Below are 6301 nucleotides of genomic sequence, written 5' to 3'. Positions count from 1 at the left end.
ACTTCCCTCCAAAGCTCATGGCCACAGAGCACTGCAAGCAAGGCACTCCTTTCTGCTAAACACAGACACTGCCTCCGATTCTTCTCAAACGATGCTCTAAGGCAGCCACTACCAACACACCAGAGCTGGTACCAGAATTTACAGCCAGTTTACCTAGGCAAAACACCGTGCATAGCACGGATGTGCACAATGGGTGTTAAAATAAGTATGACGGGAAACGACTGAAGAAATGCTGAAATACAAAGTTCACAAGCAACTTCGTAAAAGAAGTTTGAAGTACGTGCAATGACTAACATCTACACTGAGTGGAACAGAATCTTTTCAGAGAAATAAGAAAGGGGAGGGAACAGAGCACTTCCCTTTAAGATTAGAATGTTGCGCCAGGCTCGGTGGCTCAGCCTGTCATCCCGCGCCTTTGGGAGGCTGAGGTGAGTGGATTGCCTGAGCCCGCGGGTTCGAGACCCGCCTGGGCAGCGAGACCTCATCTCTACAATAAATCAAAAAATCAGCCAGGCGTGGTAGCGCATGCCTGTAATTCCGGCTACTCGGAAGGCTGAGACGGAAGGATCACCGGAGCCCAGCAGGTTGAGGCTGCGGTGGGCAGGAGCAGCCACTGCACTCCAGTCTGGGTGACAGAGTGAGACTCCAACTCATAAAAAAAAGAGGCAAAATCCAAACATAACTACTCTTGAAAACAGGGCATCTATTTACTTTATACAAGCTGAAACATAAGAACTGAAACAATTTAAGGGTCACAGCACATGTTAAACCAGACATTCTGAAGTTACTCATTTTAAACATTCATGAAACCTTAACAGGGTGGCAGAGCTGTGATGATGTGCTGCAAGCACTACAACAAAACTTACACCATTTTGTGATCTAAGAGGTTTTCTGGGAAGAAGTCTAAGATAACTGCTAGAAACACACACACAGAGAACCTGGGGTGAATATTAAGGCAAAAATAATGCTTTTAAACTTAAACTGTTTCCTTTTCATTGCAGTCCTTGAATGTCCCGAGTACAGGCTCCCAAGACAAAGACAAGAATTATTTCTCAGGAGAGAAAATGTGTGTTGTTTAAATATCTTGAAATTAGAAAATACCAAAAGGAAGACTTCACACTTTTTTTTTGAGTCGGGGTCTCACACTATCACTCAGGCTGGGGTACAGTGGCACCATCACGGCTCACCGCAGCCTTGACCTCCTGAGCTCAGGCGATCTTCCCCCTCCCAGCCTCCTGAGTAGCTGGGAGCACAGGTGTGCGCCACCATGCCCTGCTAATTTTTGTAGAGACAAAAATTATGTTGCCCAGGCTAGTCACAAGCAAGACTTCACATGACTTCTCGAGGAGAAAAAAACTTTTCTTTTCCCTAAAACTGTAACAAAGTCCTTGAGCTCTCCAGGCTCTGGGAAGAGTGCCAGGGCCAGAAGAAGGGGGTGGAGTCCTGGGGGCAAAGCAGCGAATCAGGGGATCCCCAAACGTGGCCATGATTCCTCCCACCAAGGTCTCCCTGGGAAGTGGCCAAACAGAAGAGGCCAATTCCAGCCACCGGAGTTCCACCCCTCTTCATCCTCGGCCCTCAAGACTGTTACACTCTCCTCCTGCATTGTGCACACTGGTCAAGTGGTTTATGACACTGTCTCTTCTGCTCCACCTTGTTCCCTTGTTGGTCCCCAAATTTAGAATACCCTCCTGCTCTCCGCTTAGCCAAGTTCTACGAATCCTTCAGAACTGCTCGATTCTTCAGGCAAAGTCTTAACTGATCAAACCCTAACGTGACATGATCTCACCATCCTCCATAATGATCACGTCATTAGCCAAACTTAAGCACATACTATGAGCGAGGCATAGTCCTAAAGTCTTTTACGTGAACGTTTAATCCTCTCAAAACTCTATAAAATAGATCCTATCATCTCCCCCCTAGTTTGCAGACTAAAAACAAAAATAAAACCAAAGAATCGAGATGTTAAATCATTTGTCCAAGGCCATATATACAACTAATCAGCAACAAGTTTACACGTTTAGGACTGTACTTTTTGCTAATCTCTTTAGTCAGCTTCATTCAAGAAAGAGCAAACACTAAATCAAGGAGATACGGGAGAAGTGCAGTTACACAAAGCCACTCAAGACAGTACTGGACACTGAGCAACTTTTCCACTTGAGCCTTTAATCTGTCCCAAAGGAGAAACCCTTCCTAAGAAGCTACTTGTGCTCTCATCTCAAAAGCCATGATCTTTATTCTCAAGCAGTCACCGAGGCTGGGCCCTGCTCACTTGACAACTCTGTGTCAGGAGAAGGGGACACCAAAGTCTTCCTCCTGGACAGAGGCCTGGATCGTCTTTTCAGGAGGAGCACTTCAGGAGGCACCTGTGGAGACCCGCGTCAAGAAACCAGAACTGACACAGATAGGCAAAGACTCAGAACAGGCTCACAAATGCCAGCTGCCAGTTCCATGGGAAGGGAAGAAATATGTGTACTTCAAATCAATGCTTCAGAAATCATAATTTCAAAGGCTTCTAAGTATTGATTAAAACACACGGCAGAATCCCAACACAAGTAAATTAGAAGTGTATTTTTGAACAGTCTCTTGAGATAACTGCTCTCTCTCAAAGTAACTTTGTACTTAAATAAACTTTTAGTCTATCATTGAATACAGCTGAAAATAGGACAACAAATTATGGCATTCCTAAAAACTCAATCTATATTAGAGCACTCACAGATTCACTGGTAGTAAACTGCTTATTCCCTTTATAAATCTTCAAGTAAGTTTCAAGAGTTTCTATGCTCCCAACAGAGACAAAGACAAAAGGCTGCCATTTGCCAAAGTGAAGCAAACAAAACCCTACTGAAAGCACTCAGAGGTATAATACAAAAATAAGAAGTGTTTATGGCAGAGGCTGAGCAAACCATGTAGGCACAGGCTGGGTCCTTCCAACAACAGACCTCCTGAGATTACCAGTACAATGGGCCACAAAGGAACTGGGGATTTTAGCCTAGACGGGACCCCTACATCACAACAGGTGCCCCTAAGACTATGCATCTTAAATAAGCATGGTCTGGGTGTTTCCTGGACTATAAGAATGAGGTTTCATGCTTCCGACACTGCACAGCCTTGTCCCTTGTAGTTCCCTAATTACTCAAGTCACTCAACAAGCACTGATTAATATCATTTACGCCAAGCCCAGTGCTTAGGTATGCAGCAGACCAAAAAAAAAAATTTTTTTTTAATGATTTTGATCTTGTTAAGGAAACAGAACCCATAAAAATCCAAAGCTGCAGTGCAAACCACAAAAGATTCTAAGATTCCTGAGCTCTTGATTATTGGGGTTTCTGAAACTCAAAGCACATGGAAGCATCTAGATTACTGTGTCTCCTAAGATTCCAGAAGGCTCCATTCAAAACAGTTTTAAAATGAGAATCAGAAATTTAGACCTGGAAAGACTTAAGAGCATTTAATTCAGAACTCATTTTCCTAATGGCCAGTACAGGCCTGGTGACACGGAGAGAACTGGAGTTTCCTGATCCCTAATTCTTCGTTTTTTTTTAATCTGTCTTGTACATAGCATTTCCATCATAATATGTAAAGATGTCAGCACCAAAACCAGCCAACCAAACAAACAAAACCCCAATAATCAAGAGCATAACACACTTCTCACTCACTCTAGAGGCCTTTTCACAACCCTTCAATCTCTTATTAAGAGCCTGTCTTGCAAGAAAATGTTCAATTTTAATGTCAAGCTATGTTCTGTAATGCATGTGATTCCGCTTTTAAAAAGTAAAAGGAACACATCTTCACATATGCTAAATGTATAGCTACGTACCCTATACATCACTAGCACACTTCTGTTGTATAATTCTCCAGAGACTATTAAAAGAACTTTGGACAAATAAGCACATAAAAAATACCACATGGATCAGACAGTCAGCTGAAACCTAATCCAGTAGGTACAGTGTGAGGAAGAAGTGGCTCTGTGTGATGGCATGAAGAAGTCACCCCTTCTTAGAACCCCATGGAATTTGTGGGGCCCATTACAAAACAAAAATGCAGGACGCCTTGTTCAAAATTAAAAACATCAAGATGGTGACAACACAGCATTAAAACAAATCCTGTGTGAATACATTCAGGGCACGTGCCCATGAAGTCAACCCTATTCCTCCTTAACGCTAAGCCAAACATCTCAGTAACATCCCATTACAGAGTCAGACTCATCCCAATGTTTCTTTAAGCACTTGAAAATCAGTACAGAACAACTCAATTAATACCAAGTGTCTTACTGTCTTATTTTTAGGACAAAGGGCGGTGCAGCGCATCGCAGTCGATGGTGCAGACTATCAACTCAATGCCTCCGCTCAAATCCCACCTCCACCCCCACTGGCCCGTGGCCTCTGCAGGTGACTGCACCTCTCTGGCCTGTCTCATCATCTATAAAATAGCACAGTACAACCCCCTTTGAGGTTATTAATATTTTAAAAACATGAGTTATTATGTGTAAAGCACTTAGAACAGTGCCTATGCTTCCAAAGCCAGAGTAGTTATTATCTCGATCTGGAGTCAGCGTTCACAGGAAGTTAGTCTAAAGGGCGAGCTTTAGCTTTCGAAAGCTGTTCTCTAGTTCGTAATTCCATTCCACGAGTATCTATTAAACACCTACTCAGCAACCTTCCCAGAGCACCCTCTCCTCTTCCTCCAGGATCATTCTCTCTCCACTAGCTGCTACTTCCTGATAGGAAAAAAACTCACTCCACCACCGCCCTTCCAGTACCGTTGTCTGGCTAAAGTGAATATCTAGTTTTCAAGAAATATTTTTAAGAAACTTAGAAAGAGCAAAACAGCTTAGCTAATAGCAAAAAACAATAATAAACGAATGACATTTATCTGAATTTTATGCTTATATTTTAATGCTATTCTTCCTATAACTCTTTTTGGCTTTTTAAATAATTGGTATTTAACAATGGTAGCAGAGTAAGAGCAGGTCAATATAGATATGAATTGAAAGAACATGAACTCTAATTTTTTTTGTCTAGCAACCATCTCATATATACCGTATAATATTCTTTTTTTTTTTTTTCCTTTGAGTTGGAGTCTCACTCTGTCACCCAGACTGGAGTGCAGTAGCCGCTCGCGGCCACCACAGCCTCGACCTGCTGGGCTCCGGCGATCCTTCCACCTCCGCCTTCCAAGTAGCTGGAACTACAGGCCCACACTACCACACCCGGCTAACGCTTTTGATTTATTGTAGAGATGAGGTCTCGCCAAGTTGCCCAGGTGGATCTCGAACCCGCGGGCTCAGGCAATCCACTCAACTCGGCCTCCCAAAGCGCTGGGATTACAGGCTGAGTCACCAAGCCCGGCCCCATATATTCTTTTGTGGCAGTCAACAAAAACCTTTTACCAAATATTTTATACTCAAGTACTGGAATAAAAAGTTAAAATGTTCCCGACAATACAATTCCATTGAAATTGGCATTTACATTTTAAATCTGTAAATTATTCCACGGCCTTTATACAACTCTGATTTATGGCATTTTAACGAATGGGTTTCCCTATTTATAGTAGTATTACACCAGATGATAAAAAGCAGAATACAGTTCTACTCTCAAGTTTCTATGCCTAAATGGTAGAACCGTAGTTAAGAGTGGTCAGAGTTTTACATGTAACTTTTCCTAAGAGTTTTTGCTTTAATTGGGAAAACACTAGTAATATAACCCAAAAGGATACCCACTGGACGTTTAAAAGTGATCAAAGACCCAAAGCTACACAGGGTCCCTGCGTACCTTGTGAAACACTAACAGCTCTTAAACTCTGAGACAAGTTACAGACGAAAACCAAAGGAAATCGTTTTGACTGCAACTGTTCAGCCTCCAAACAACAGCACGAAACCATGTCACCAATTCGAGATCTGGGTCTCTCAAAGAAAAAAACAAACACACACATACAGGGAAGAAGTGTCTGGCTGAGACTGAAGTCAGAATAGCCCAAAGTTAGTTTAGAGCCTTCGGGGGCTAAAACAAGAGCACAGCGAAGCCAGGGGCTCGCGAAAAGTTTGATCACACAGGAAATCCAAGCTGGGGCCCATCACCCAGCAAGGACGGCTGTCCGGTCGCTCGGCGATGACCCAAGGCTCCCCCGGGTCCCTCGCCCTGAGCCCACGCCCACCGCTTCGCGCAAATCCGGGGGGAGGCGCAAAACACCACGACTCGCGCGCGGCCCCTCCATTCCCCGACCTCCGGCCTCGCCCGCGCCCACCGCCCGGACGGCCGCGCGGCCAGCCCCGCGCGACAGCCACTCCAAGGGTCGCTCA

The sequence above is a fragment of the Carlito syrichta genome, unplaced genomic scaffold (assembly GCF_000164805.1).
Source record: "Carlito syrichta isolate Samal-C Ts95f unplaced genomic scaffold, Tarsius_syrichta-2.0.1 Scaffold301559, whole genome shotgun sequence".
Classification (NCBI taxonomy): Eukaryota; Metazoa; Chordata; class Mammalia; order Primates; family Tarsiidae; genus Carlito; species Carlito syrichta.
The sequence above is the reverse complement of the archived record's forward strand: the minus strand, read 5'-3'. Positions refer to the sequence as shown.